This window comes from Chiloscyllium plagiosum, unplaced genomic scaffold (assembly GCF_037043375.1).
Source record: "Chiloscyllium plagiosum isolate Xiang-an unplaced genomic scaffold, Cpla_swu_hap1 HiC_scaffold_6, whole genome shotgun sequence".
Classification (NCBI taxonomy): Eukaryota; Metazoa; Chordata; class Chondrichthyes; order Orectolobiformes; family Hemiscylliidae; genus Chiloscyllium; species Chiloscyllium plagiosum.
Genome location: NW_028270144.1, coordinates 66,321,870 through 66,337,360, shown reverse-complemented (window position 1 = coordinate 66,337,360; position 15,491 = coordinate 66,321,870). Strand labels below are relative to the sequence as shown.

The 15,491-nt window shown below is 41.2% G+C and overlaps 1 long non-coding RNA gene across 2 annotated transcripts; it reads right to left on the bottom strand.

Moving 5' to 3' along the window:
- Positions 1–3,524: 3,524 nt before the first annotated feature.
- On the bottom strand, positions 3,525–14,400 carry LOC122551140 (uncharacterized). 2 transcript variants are annotated; one of them, XR_015757358.1, is made up of 3 exons: positions 14,263–14,400; positions 11,695–11,833; positions 3,525–4,262 (listed from the first exon to the last, which is right to left on the bottom strand). It is a non-coding gene; the product is annotated as an uncharacterized LOC122551140 (long non-coding RNA). The 2 variants fall into 2 exon arrangements; XR_015757357.1 differs by having other exon boundaries at positions 11,695–11,829; positions 14,263–14,388.
- Between the last annotated feature and the right edge of the window lie 1,091 nt (positions 14,401–15,491).

Below are 15,491 nucleotides of genomic sequence, written 5' to 3'. Positions count from 1 at the left end.
CTGATAAGGAAACCAAAGCGAGCACTGGCAAGTTTAGCTCACCTCTTGTTCTGAATTATCTCCTTGTTGGCATCGCAGGAAATGATCCATGGGCACTGGGCACATGCACTCTACATTCATATTCATTGACATCTGACAAGCGCCAGTCTCAAAACTTATCTGCAATGGACTTATGGTTCCCTTCTACCATTCAAAGCTGCGCCTTAGTTTGCACTGGCAACTATCATTGTAATGCTGCAGCAAGAATGTTTTATGTTCAGGGATATGCACCCAGCTCATGGAGTGGACGGACTGAATCTCCAGGATCTTTGCTTGCTCTCATAGTAGTCAATCACTCTTCGCCTATTTGGATACCTTTGCATTACCTTACCTTGCCTTTTTGCACTTTAGGCCCTCAACCAGATACACAGCATTATAGTTGGTTGGAGCCATTACCATTTAGATGATCATGTTCAAGGCAAAAGAGGCACATAAATCTCATATAGAACCATCTGGTTATGCAAGGCCAAATCACGGAAATCAAGGCTATGTGTGTGAATTCCTTCAACTGTTGAATTTGGTTTGTATTTATTAACAAAATACATAAACAAATTTATATTTATGTCATATCTTTCACAATCTGAAAATGATCCAAAGTGTTTTATGGCCAATATGACATAGTCACTGTTGTAGGAAATTATTTTATTTGTAAAGGAATACAATGATATGGATCATGAACTGTTATAATGGTGTATATCAGAAGAGTTCTTTGCGATCTAATTGAAAAGAAAATTGAAATTGGAGGGAACCTTTGTGTAATATGACTTGCCAGTATTGAAAGCATAGTGAAAATGGAAATCAAACATTTTGAAAGCATAAAAACAGATTAAAAGACTCAAGCAATGAAATAGAATTAAATTGACTGACAGTTTCAAGTGCTTGATGGTTATGATGAACCTAATTGAGTTGATATACATGACAGACACAAGACATTTCAATAAAAAGGTATCAACAATTATCAAGTACTCAATCTCATATTCTTTTCCTGAAGTATTTTGTTAAGGTGATTAGACAACAGAGTAAATTTCCATCTGTAATGGAGAGTATTGAACTCAATATGGTTCTGTAGAGGTGCTGGATCCAGCATAATGGAACCCAGAAAGCCATACAATAGTCAGGCAAGGCATGGTCAATTCTGGCATGGCCCCCCTTCACAATTGGATGTTGCAGGCCTACAGAACTTTGATCTGAACTGTTGGGTTTCAAATCGCTCAGATTAGTATTTGTTGCTTATGCTGTTTGGCATGCAAACTGTCCTGTGTTGTAGCTTTGCCAGATTGACACCTCATTCTTCTTGAACCAGTCTTGATCCCCTGACTTGCTGGCAGTGGGGGTAGGGAGGGGCAAATGCTGAGCCATAAGGTTGCAGATTGTGCTTAAGTGTGAGGATATCCTCAATGTGAAGACAGGACTTCATCTCCATAATGTCCATAAAGTGGTTAAGTCTGTGTATACTGCCGTGGACCTGAAGAAGGTAGTTTGGAAAGGATGAGGTCAAATACGTTTTTTCTTCTTGTTAGTTCATGCATCAATGTTCCATCTAAGCTGCAGCTGCTCCAAGGTTCCCACATGACAAGCAGTGTCAGCACACTGCACGCAGCATTGACTTCCAGTTTCTGACGTCACTACTGTGCATGGATCTTGGAAGTTTGCACAGCAGGAAAAAAAATAGTGGCAATGCTGCTAGCCACCTATTGAAGACACAGTTTAGCATTTATCTCTTTCAGAAGTTGCACAGCCCAGTGAGTAGTGTTGCTGTCAAGACACTGTTGTTGATAGACATTGAAGTTTCTCATCCAGAGTACATTCCACACCCTTGCCACCCTTAGTGCTTCCTCCAAGTTGTGATCAACTTGCCATAGTTATGTGTCTGCTCCCTCTGTTGTAAAGTGCCTTTCTACTGCTCTTGATACATGCTACCAAGAATCGGCAACTGAAATCATGTGGATTTCCAGAGTTGTGATTGAGCCAGCTACTAAACAAAACGGTGAGGAAGAAGTAATGACAAAAGCAACCTGCAACTTTGAATTCCTGTACAAGTTCAATGGCCATGAATTTTCCATTCCCTGCTGCTGGATAAATGTCAGTTGATAGCAAGAGAAGGTCTTAAGGAGTCAGGTCCTTGGGTGGTTGAGTCTAGCAGCAGGTAATGGAGGCTGGGATCTAGGGTGAGGGCAGAGGCAGATCAGGTCCAGAGGTTTGCTGAGCCTGGAAAGGTAGGGGTGGAGGGGGAAATGGATCCTAGGAACAGGGGAGGTAGATCAGTCCTGAATGGAGAAAGAGGGTACAGGTCCAAAGTGGGGTGGTGGTCTCAGGGTGAGAGAAGGCTATGTTAAATCACTGTCTTGGAGATGTAAATGGCCTGGAAGACATGTGGTTTGGGATATCTGGGGTAAAAATGGGATCAGTTGAATGGTTACTCAGGAGTTAGACAATGTATTTAATAATCTATTCGTTCCTGAATATTTAGTTATTTAATTTCATTAGAAACTTCTGAATTCTCCAATTGAAAACAAAACTTTTGGAGATCTCCAGGCATAGAAGAATTGCTGAGCAGAATCTTCACATTCCCAAACAATTCCTTCAGAGTTTGTCACATAGTCCCCTTACAGTTCTCTCATCAATGTCTTTCTTCATGATCATGCATACGGGTAATTTGAATAACACTTAATTACCAATATTAGTGCAGACAATTTTGATTTTCTTACGAAAAGAGAAACACTAAGAGAAATGAAATGGTATTGCATGTACTTGCTAGCCTGATGTAGTCATGTGACCTTCACCTCTACCATAAGTGCCTTTGTATGGAATCTGTGGCATACATTAAGCACTTCATTTCAACCATTGCCCACCCTGATCTCCATTACTCAGCTCCCAGCCATTGAAAAACATGGACTTAAAATCTGAGCCCTGACAATGAACTGCCAGCATTGGTATCCTGCCCATCCACTGCACGAGCTGCACTTTGATCCTTATTGCCACCCCTGAGCCCATCTGCCCCCTACTGTCTGAACACCTATTTTGGGCATGATCAAATTTCTAATTCATTGAATTTAAATTCACAGCATGTAACTCTGCCTTCATTCTGTACATTATGTTGCTAAAACTTTAGGGATATGTCTAGGAAATGTGATAGAGCTATTCATGTGTAACTTCCTATGTCGTGTTAGAGGATATTAGAGGAAGCTCAGAGCCTGATGTTATTGAAGTTTGCATCTTAATTTATCTTGTGACACTTTTTTTGTTATCAGTACATGGGGCACTGATACAATATCAGCAAAGCTTGCACCACTGTTAATTATTTGCTGTCTTGTTATTTATGATAGCAGGAAGAAGCATAAATAATAGCATTCAGTTTGGAGGGCTGTTTGTTCAGCTGAGTTGCCAGTTGAAAGATGGTGATTGAATGCATTTGATGGTAGCTTAGCTGTGCTGCAGAAAGACAAATATCCCCCTGGATCAATAGAAAATGAGAATACATTTTATTGATTGTTCTGAATTACATTTACTAAACAGATGCTATGTGATATGTGTGAGAAATTAAATAGAGATTGGAAGTGTCACACACTTGACATCTACCATTCGTAAAATGCGGCATATTTATACCATTTTAAATATGGGATTAACATTTCAAATGTTTAACAGCAGATGCATATACAGTACAAACCTTTGTGGAAACATGCACTGACCTTAAAAGCTATCAATAGTTAACATATTTTTTTCTACCCATGTTGCTGACTCAACGCTGAAACAGCAGAATGCAATAATAGTAAACATGATGATCGGTTCATTTAGTACCTTGCAGTATTTCCATTTTGACAATCTGATTCTGTCAAGGTAAGAAGGCATTAAGGATCAGTAGGCAGGCCAGAAATCATCAGATGAAGAGTCCAACATCGATTTTGAAGAAAACTGTGAGCAGCAAAATGGTGGTATACAACAACATGCAAATTCTGTCTAAAGCTGAGACTTCAAAGGCTCTGGTCATGAGTAGATACAATGAAGGCTTCACAGACATCTTCCAGACATTAGAATGCAGGCATTATGACCTCTGCCCAAACTGACATATCAGCCAAATAACCAAATATTGAATGGATATCGTGTGGGGATACAGCAGTAGATTGGTGATACGTAATGATGCAAATTTGAAGAGCCGCTGCAAGCGTAGTAGGCTAAAAAGCCTCCTTCTGTACCCATCAATTCTGAGATTGTGTAAACTGATTCTGAAAGATATTTGTTACAATAACCTCTGATTAGTATCACTGAGAATCCATGATGTTGCAGCCCTTAAAAAGCAAACTAGTCTACAGATATGCATTCAGCAAACATCTAGAGAAGTTAATGAAGAACAAATCAACAATTGTACATTCAATGTTTACATATCTCTAACACTTCAGACACTTGAGTGTCCAAGATGTTTTAAAATTATGTTCTGAATGCTATCCTGTTCTGCTTCTCCATCACTGTTAGCTGCTGACTCTGTTATCTCATTGGCTGTGAGATAAGGAATTCCAAGTCTTCTCCACCATCACAACATCCTGAGGTTCTGGAAGAAGGGTAAAGGGGATGTTATCACCATCAGGAATGCCTTAAGAGGACACTTCCAGGTATAGAAAGCTCCTGCTCATCCACCAGCATAAGTTCCAATTTGTCTTTGCTGTTTACCAGGGATGAACCAGAACCAGGGTAGGACAACTTGTCCACCTCTGGCAATGGTGTGCTGAAATCATTGACAATGAAAGGGCTTCCACACCAGGAGGCTCTGACTGGATATGGCTCCCAGTGAGAATCGATAATCTTTTGATGGATGAGAGCACACATTCCAAAGAAAGGCTGATTGTAGCCATTAGTCCTTCGGACACTTCCACACTTGAGACAAGAGTGCACACATCTCTACCATATTTTCAAATACCTTGTGTTACATCAAATATCTGCCATATCATGGATTCATCATCTGCCTAGTGCTCAGAATCTTTATAGTCACCCACATTCCTCAAACTGGTGGAGGCCTAGACTGTCATAGCCTTTGACAGCTGTTTCAGTGATTGTGCAGCATTCAGACCAATAGGTGCAACTGTTGCAGCCAACTTGCATAAACCCACCCAGGTGTCAGTATCCAAGACAGTGCTTTTTGCAGAGCAAGGATGGGACATTGTTCTTACTGAGGCTCACTTATCTTCTTCAGAGGGTCCTAGGTGACCTGTTGAGGGAATAAGATATAGGAACACACTTTAACTTCACAGAAAAGCAAAACAAACATTTGCTTCATCTTGAATGCAGACAGATAGAATATGATGCAGAATGTAGATGTGGTGATATTCACTTATTGTAGAACACACACTCATCCCATCCTTGTTCCTCACAAATGCTTCCCTTGCCAAGAGACAGCCCTATATAACCCACCAACCCCAGAAGTGATTCTGGCCTCTCCGCTGTCAATTAAATATGCCCCCTGTTGAGTATCAGGATATCGTCCTCTATCTTGGTGAGCTCTGCCAGATTTGGGAGACCCCTACTTATCATTGACCTTGCACAAGCAATGTAAACCCTTTTCTCTTGCAGAAATAACAGGAGATTGGTAATTTTCATTGATGGTTCTACATTGCTTATTGATATATGAACTTCTTGCAGGTAAACTTCCAGCTATTGTACTGTGTTCAAATGAACACAGGTCCAAAATTGGACATTCTACATTAACCTACAGCTGAAGAAATCAGACCCAATAAAAAGATTGGCCAAACTAAACTAAACAGCGGCTAGCAGATATCAGCTGCAGAGAACAAAAAACAAGATCAAAGATATTACAAAGGTTCAAGGGGAACCAGCTAAACCAGCCTCAGGGTTGTGTATTGTCGAAGTGTTGATCAGACTTTCTAGCATCTTGATTGCCTGAATTTGTGCACTTTACATGACTTGGCATGGCAACACTGAAGGGTGTTTGTGTGACCCCAGCAATGGAGCTCTGAAAACCTGGGGAGAGAGAGAGAAGATCAATCCAAACCTGCAAGGCCCACCTTTTTGAAGAGAACCAGCCCCAAGTAAGAGAGCAAAGAGACTCCAAAGGATCAGGGCTCAAACTCGTGAATGTAGTATCCTTTCTCAGATGGATAGAGCTAGAGCACACAAAGGAGAACCAAGGTAGCTCCCAATCCTCAAGCAATTAGATACTGTCACTGTGGGCTAAATCAAAGTCAAAGATCTGGAACAGGCTCAGAGCAGTGATGCCGCGTTAAAGCAAATACAGAAGGGAATATTTCCATTTCAGATAGCAAGTAAGAGGGCAAGTTGAGTACAAAGGATGGACTTGTTTTCTAAGATGGACAGTATATAGTACTAGTCCAGGGCTGAAATCAAGTAATTTATCATTATCACACTGTCCAGGATCATCAAGGGAGAGAAACCATGACTGAAAGTGTTAAGGGGTTGTGTTGGTAGTCAGAAATGGGAAAAGACATTAAATATTATGTTGGGAATTTCACCATCTGCACCCAGAACAATTGAGAGGACAATGCCAATAAAGGAGATTTAAGGCAGACTAGGCCAATCGCTGGTCAAATTGACTATGTTTACCCCTTAGCACCCTGTAAAGGGGGATGTAAGTGTATGTTGGTCAGTGTGAACATTCTTAGCAAAGGGATAGAGGCATTTCCCACTGGAGCAAACACCATTAAAGTTGCAGCGGATATCTGAATTCAGCATGTTTTCTTGGGATGGGAATTTTCCTGTAGTATAGATTCAGACGAGGGAACCCGGTTCATAGCCCAGGTAATGCAGGCAGTGATGAATACATTTGGCATCAGCCAAAGGTTCCACATTGCCTACCTTCCTCTTTCCAGTGGGATTGTAGAGAGGATGAATCACACAAAGGGAGGCTGCAAAAGCTCATCCAGCAAAACACCTCAACCTGGAACATAGTTTTAACATTTGACCTCATGCTCATAAGGAACTCATCCTCCACTTCAATTGGATTCAACTCCAAATTTGTAATGACTGAGCACCCGAGGAAAGGCTTTGAATCTGTAATTGGATTAGATTTGTTATCATGTACTCACAAGTTTAGATTAGATTAGATTACTTACAGTGTGGAAACAGGCCCTTCGGCCCAACAAGTCCACACCGCTCCGCCGAAGCGCAACCCACCCATACCCCTACATTTACCCCTTACCTAACACTACAGGCAATTTAGTATGGCCAATTCACCTGACCTGCACATCTTTGGACTGTGGGAGGAAACCGGAGCACCCGGAGGAAACCCACGCAGACACGGGGAGAACGTGCAAACTCCACACAGTCAGTCGCCTGAGGTGGGAATTGAACCCGGGTCTCTGCCGCTGTGAGGCAGCAGTGCGAACCACTGTGCCACCGTGCCGCCCCACTGCCACCGTGCCGCCCCACCATTGTACAGGAAAAATTTACAAGTCCCCACTTGTGGCCCCAACATGGTACAAAGCAGAAAAATAAAGAAAATAATAGGACTGGACTTGACAGACCCTGAGAATGAACCCCTTTGGCATGGGAAAACTGTGATCATTTCTATTGCAAAATGTACAGGCTCTACACAAAGCAGTGGCCATCAGAATGGTGTAAAGGAGAATGTGGAACAAGTCATCTTCGAAGGGAAGGTGAACCCAGTAGAGTACGGCACGGTGGCACAGTGGTTAGCACTGCTGCCTCACAGCGCCAGAGACCCGCGTTCAATTCCCGCCTCAGGCGACTGACTGTGTGGAGTTTTCACATTCTCCCCGTGTCTGCGTGGGTTTCCTCCGGGTGCTCCAGTTTCCTCCCACAGTCCAAAGATGCGCAGGTCAGGTGAATTGGCCATGCTAAAATTGCCAGTAGTGTTAGGTAAGGGGTAAATGTAGGGGTATGGGTGGGTTGCGCTTCAGCAGGGCAGTGTGGACTTGTTGGGCCGAAGGGCCTGTTTCCACACTGTAAGTAATCTAATCTAATCTAAAGTATGAGCTTGCACAGTGGGTGATGTTTCAAGTTTTCCTGCCAGAAATATTTCTGGCCCCCAGATATTCAGGTTCCCATTCATAAGAAAACAAGATCAGCCCATCCTGTACGGAATTTTGCTTGATCCAGAAAAGACTGAATGGTACCAAGTTAATCAGTTCAAGGCTTACAGAGTCCAAAGCAACAGTTACTAACTGCTCATGTTTCTAGGGGAAACCGGGAGAAGCAGACCATAACCCGAGTCCTGATTCAGGTCCTGGACCAGTTATTGATCTAGACTTAATCCACATTCCCAATCCCAATCCTAGAACAGCACCAATTCGCTAAGATCCTGGACCAGCCCTGGACATTGTTCTTCCTGAAGGCTCAACCTCAGGCATTGAACAACAGCTAGCCCCACTGATTCCAGCCAGAAGAGGCATGGCCCCGGCACACGCAGGCCTGAAGTGAAAGGGATGTTAGAGACAGTCCATCCTGGAAATGGCCAGTGCAGTGCTTTAGCCCAGAAACAGAGACAACCCCTTTATAAAGGCAGTTATTGCAACACACTCATGGAGATGTCATGGAGGAGGTGGCAGCCACAGCCTTCTCTTGGTCATAAAGGGTGACAGCACCACACAGAATAATAGATAGCCATCATCATCACTTTTCACCTTTTGGCCATTTTTCATCCAATACTCTGACGGTGTCAGTGCACTGATCTACTTCTGAATCCTGATTTTGAATTAACCAATGTCATCCTAATGTGACGCCAGTCAATCCTACCCTGGGGAAAAGTCTTTGGCTATCCACTCTATCCATGCCTCTCATTGCGTTGTATACTTCGATCAGGTCACCTCTCTTCCTCCATCTCTCCAGAGAGAAAAGTCCAAGCCCAGTTAACCTCTCCTCATACGACAAGCCCTGCAGTCCAGGCAGCATCCTGGTAAACCTCCTTTATGCCCTCTCCAAAGCATCCACATCTTTCCTATAGTAGGCCGACCAGAACTGGACACAATATGTGTCATTGACAAACTTATTAACTCACCCCTCAACCACCTCATCCAACTCATTTATAAAAACTACAAAGAGCAGAGGCCCAAGAACAGAACCCTGCGATACGCCACTCACCACTGACTCCCAGGCAAAATACTTTCCATTTACACCCACTCCCTGCCTTCTGTCAGTCAACCAATTCTGAATCCAGATCGCCAAATCTCCCAGTATCCCATACCTCCTGATGTTATGAATGAGCCTACCGTGGTGAAGTCCATGTACACTACATCCACTGCTCGATCTTCGTCAATGTGTCTCATCATCTCCTCAAAGAACTCAATAAGATTTGTAAGGCATTACCTGCCCTTCACAAAGCCATGCTGACTGTCTTTAATCACACTATGCTTTTCCAAACAGTCATAAATCCTATCCATCAGAATTCTTTCCAAAACCTTGCTGACCCCAGATGTAAGACTGACTGGTCTATAATTGCCAGGGATTTCCCTATTCCCCTTCTTGAAAACAGGAACAGCATTCGCATCCCTCCAATCCTCCGGTACGACTCCCGTGGAGAGTGAGGAAGCAAAGATCTTTGCCAGCAGCTTAGCAACCTTCTTTCTCACTTCCCGGAGCAACCCACGATAAATCTGGTCTGGCCCTGGGGACTTATCAGTCTTAATGTTTGCCAAAATTTCCAGCACATAACCTTCCTCAATATTGATCTGTTCAAGCCTGTTTCCGCGCTCCTCAAAGTTCTCATTCACAGCAAGGTCCCTTTCCTTAGTGAAAATCCAAAGCAAAAAACTCACTTAGGGCTTCCCCTATCTGCTCAGACTCCACGCACAAGTTCCCTATGCTATCCCTGATCGGCCCTGACTTCTCCCTGATTTTTTTATTCCATACATATGAGTAAAATGTGTTTGGGTTCTCCTGAATCCTACCTGCCAAACCTTTTTCGTGCCCCCTCCTGGCTAGCCTCAGTCAATTTCTGAGCTCCTTCCTAGCAAGCTTGTAATCCTCTAAAGCTGTGCTCGACCCTTGTTTCCTCCACCTTAGGTAAGCTGCCTTCTTCGTTTTGATGAGAAACTCCTCTGTTCTCATCATCCAAGGCTCCTTAATCTTACCCCTTCTTGCCTGTCTCAGAGGAACAAATTTGTGCATCACTCACAACAACTGCTCCTTAAGCAGTCTCCACATGTCTGTTGTGCCCTTTCTGTGGAGCAATTGCTTCCAATCTGTACTTCCCAACTCCTGTCTGATAGCGTCATAATTTCCTTTTCTCCAATTACATATTTTCTAATGGTAACTGCTCCTTTCCCTCTCCATGCTTATAGTAAATGTGAAACAGTTGTGATCACTGTCACCAAAGTGTTCTCCCCCCGCGAGATCTGTCACTGTGCTGGGTCATTGCCGAGCACCAAACCCAAAATGGCCTCTCGCCTCATCTGCCTGTCTACCTATTGAGTAAGGAAACCCTCCTGAACACACTTGACAAAAATGGCTCCATCCAAACCATCTGCACTAAGGAGGTTCCGATCAATATTGGGAAAGTTGAAGTCACCCATAACAACAACCCTGCTACATCTGCACTTTTCCAGAATCTGCCAGCCTATGTGTTCTTCAATCTCCCTACTGCTATTAGAAGACCCCCAATGAGGTGTCTGCTCCCTTGCTGTTCCTAACTTTCACCCATACTGATTCAGTAGACAAATCTTCCTCGACAACTTTCTTTTCTGTAGCTGTGATGCACTCTCCGATTAGCAATGCTACACCCCCTTCTCTCCACCCCCACCCCAATTCTTTTTAGATGTTCTAAACTCTGGACCATCTAGCAAATGTTCCTGCCCCTGTGAAACCCATGTGTCTGTTATGGCCACAACATCATAGTCCCAAGTACTGATGCCAGACTTTGTCACTCTTATTTCTGATATTCCTTGTGTTAAAGCAGGCACACTTTAACCGATTCCTTTGTTCCATCTCATGAGAAACGTTTAAAAGAAATATTTTGTGAGTGAACTCGAGTTGAACCACAAAATTAATTCTGTGTCATTTGTCCACCTCACCAACAAGAGCACTTTGGAAAAATGTTTTTTATACATAAACTGGTCAAGGCATCCAAAGCCTTGACCACAACCCCCAGCTCCTCAGAGCTCATTTACCAATATAGAGTCATAGAGTCATTCAGCATGGAAACCGACCCTTCATCCATGCTCACCAGACATCCCAATCTGACCTAATCCCATTTGTCAGCACTTGGCCCATATCCCTCTAAACCCCTCCTATTCATATATCCATACGGATGTTCTTTTAAATGCTGTAATTGTACTAACCTCCACCATAGAGTCATAGCATCGTAGATGAATGAAAAAGTTACCTCTTAGGTCCTTTAGAACCCATTCCCGTCTCACCCTAAACCTATGCTTTCTAATTTGCACTCTCTGACCCTAGGAAAAAGACCTTGGTTATTGACTATCCATGTTCCTCATGGTTTTATAAACATTGATAAAGGTCACCCCTCAGCCTCCAACAGTCCAGGGAAAAAAGCCCCAACCTATTCAGCTTTTCTGTGGAACTCAAACCCTCCAGTCCCATCAACATTATTGTTTATCTTTTCCATGCCTTCTCAAGTTTATGACTGACTGGAAACATCCACTTTCCTGATAGGCTACCACCAAACACACAACATGCAGAAACATCTCATAATCGGTACAAACCATTACTCACACTGCAGATCATGGAAGGTCATTCATCATCTTTCTGTATTACGGCCAGGCCCTCTCCACAATCCCATGGATACTGACCATCACTGCCACAAACATTCAGGTCTTCTTCTTCATCAGTGACAGGATTGTCCCATTGCTGTCTCATAGCAAGAGAATAGAATAGAATAGAAATTTATTGTGACGTGTACTTTTACATGAAAAATACAGTGAAGTACAGTTTTAAAAGTCACTCTACCATAGTGCCTACATCAATGATAGAAGTCATATATAATAATAATAATCTCTTACAACTGACTGGCAGCCTAGAGGAGAATTTTCACAGAACCTTCTCGTGGAAGTTTCTGTGCAATTCCTTCCATATGATTTGCCAAGCAAGCAAGTTTCTCACTAAACTGTTGCCTGGTTTGCTCTTCTGTTATCAGCTCCTGTGGGTGAAAAACACTCAGTTGCACTAGGACTGAATGGACCAGAGAGGTGTTCAGAGACACCTGAAGAGTTCACTGTGAGATTATCATGTGCCTTGTTTCTGAAGATTTGCTAAAGGCAAGTCATGTTTGGTTAATTTTATTAAGTTCTATAATGAAGTTAAACTGAGGATTGACTTACATAATTCCGGAGTTGAGTATGTGGACTTTCAAAAGATTTTGATAAAATCCAATCTAATAGATTTGTTCTGAAGAGGAAGTCAGTGGACCCAAAACATTAACTCTGATTTGTGTCCACTGATACTGCCAGACCTGCTGAGATTTTCCAGCAATTTCAGTTTTTATTTCAGATTTCCAGCATCTGCGATTCTTTTGCTATTTTTTGTCCAATACACATATTGTTGAGATTGAAGTTCATAGGATTAAAAGTGCAATGGTTGCAAAGATATGAATTAACAAAAACTATCCTATTTATTTTTGAAGTAATATTTCTTCAGCAACGAATTGAGCACCATCAATGTAACTCATGCTGGGAACGTTTTGCTGCAATTTTTTGACCTACTTCTGTGGGTACACTGTAGAAAGCAGCAATGAAAAGTATGGACTGCTCCTATCCTCATGGAGATGTTATAAAATTAAGTATTCATGTCCAAAGCTTTTTGATCTATAATTAGAGTCTTACAATTCACAATTTTCACAATCCTCATGAAAATGAGCAAACGCAATTACATCAACGTAAGAGGTTCATTTTTCATAGAAGAACAAATCAAATTGTGGAAAATGATCTCAAAACATTGAAACTTAATTCCTAGCAATAAAGTGAATCGAATTTTTTCAGTTACCTTGAAGTAATGGCTTTAGGCACAGGCCTTAATCAGAGCTTGTACACTGTTTTGACTTTTCAGCATTGTCAACTTTCTTAAGGTTGTGATAAAATTACTTCATAATTAAAATAGTAATTTGTTTGCATTACTAAGTGTCATAAATAATTTATGTTATTGGTCAAAGTGTGACCTCAAAATTGTTCTTAAAATCCAGTTAAATAATGTTAATTCAATCATCATTATTTGACCTACAAAGATTTCAGTAGATCCATGGATTTGACCATTGCACCTTTGCAATAAGAGCCACAAGGACTTGAATTTTATAAATGCCTTCAGTTTCATTGTCAATTGACAAGAATTGGAGATTTTGTTTTCCTCAGTGACTTGTCCTATCCAAGGAATCTGTAATCTGGAAAAGCAGAGCAAGGTTCTCTTCATTAATTCAGACTGAAGAATCTTCATGAGGCCATGCAGACACCAAACCAGGAATACTTCATTTGAATATTGAAGTCAATGTAGAATCATGTATCAAGGTGAAATTAACTAATGGAATGAAAGCTCCTCAATGCTTTTGAATTTCAAAAATAATTGAAATCTAAAGGAATGAGACTCCTCAGTTACATTTACATTATACTTTACATTTTCAGCACCAGCAAGACGGTTGAGGCTTAATTTCCAATTAAAAATTCACTTATACCTAAATGCATTGTTCCAAACATTTTTCTGATGTTTTTAGTAGGTAACTATTGGAATAAGACACAAAACCTTGCATGTAGACAATTTGGAAGGTATTTACGTCATGAAACCTGCACAGGAACAGATCAACACTGATAATAACTTCTCATTTTCCACATTTAATTGTGTATGTGCGGTTGACAAACGTTGTTATCTGATTTACTCTATAATACTAGCAAGGGCTGGTAACCCTTTTTTTAATATGGGATTTTTATTACATTGAGGTATCTAGGTCAATGTCTTTTTACAGAGAAGTTTGCCATGGCGATAAAAGGTCTTAAGCCAAGCACTGTTTTGGGGGATGGAGATATTTAGTGGCTGAGAAAGTTCTACAGCTTGAAAACCTTTTAGGACCCAAACCCCAGTGGAACGTCAATGTGATTGGTTCCTTCAGCAACTGTTGCAATTGCAGTTATTAGTAAAACCTCTGATGCATCTTGGAGTTGATGTATTGGGGGAATAAAACAACTCAGGTTTCTACAGTGTTGAAACATGGAAATAGGATCTCTTCAAAGTGAGATTTTCACCCTCATGTCCACTACAATCAGCAGATCTTTGACAAAACCTAGACACTGGGATTCTTACTTCATTAGGTTTCCACAGTAGATTGTTAACTCCAGCATATTCCAAAACACAAAGGTATTCTTGCCACAGATTTGAGCTCATCTCCAGATAATTGAAGTCTTTAAAATGTGTTGCTGTACAGTCAGAGGTTGAGCCAAGGATTGATGCCTAGCAGAAGAGGAAAATACAAATATTAATTAGGAAGGGAGGAAAATCACAGTAAAAGAGAACTATTTTATGAACAGACTTTCAAAAGCAAAGAGGAATTGAGGTGGGAATTGGAGAAGATGGTTTCTGTGTACAAAAATATGGTGGTTGAAAAAAGATTATAAATTATAAACTAGAAAGATTGGAAATCAGAAATATTGGGAGGGTTGAGAGCACCTGTAATGATGGATAGGGAGAGGAGATTGCTGTTGTAGAACTAGTTTTAGCTTTTACATCCAACTAACCATGAAACAAGACAGCATATCTTAACTCACTGATATTGGGGGATCTCCAAAGCACATGTAGCAAGTACTCAGTAAGAGCATTATCTTAATAAGGCACAAATATTAAAGTTAGAAGAGTTGATAGCTTAATTGAAGAAGTCCTTAAGGAGACTCAGGAATTCTCCCACAAGAAATGCAATTACCCAGGGAACCAAAAACTCATTATAATTTTAATTCCTCTTTGCAAATCATGTTCATTCTGTCTAAATGACAAAGAGAAATGACAGGAGAGTCTCAATTTTACAATCTGTAAATAAATAATACATGGTGTGTCTTCTTTCATAGGAGATGTCAATAATACTGGCAATAAACAAACACACTGCCTAAATTGAAATTATATTTTTGTAATTTTGCAATGTGGTAAAGTAGAAAAATAGAGTTTGTGTTTAAAACAAAGGAGATGGATTATAAATAAATACCTACAGCAGAATCATAAAGATGACAATCTTTTCTCCTGTGATTCAGGGAAATCCAATAGATTTGCAGCTACTTCTATCATGTCTACTGGGGGCTGCATATATCTGCATGGTAAATAGTTATCCATCTGGCTATGTGATTTAAGAAGCTGTCTGTCTTTATCAGTTCAAACCAAGATTCATCTAGCTAAGGAAGCAGAAAAAGGGACATAATCAAAAAGCCTGCACCTTGTGGAAAAAACAAGCTGTTACCAATTCATCTTTGTATGGTCAATGAACCTTTATTCACTGTGCAGCTGTTAGTCACATCAGGTTTATTAGATGCATCTGTCGTATCGAAAAC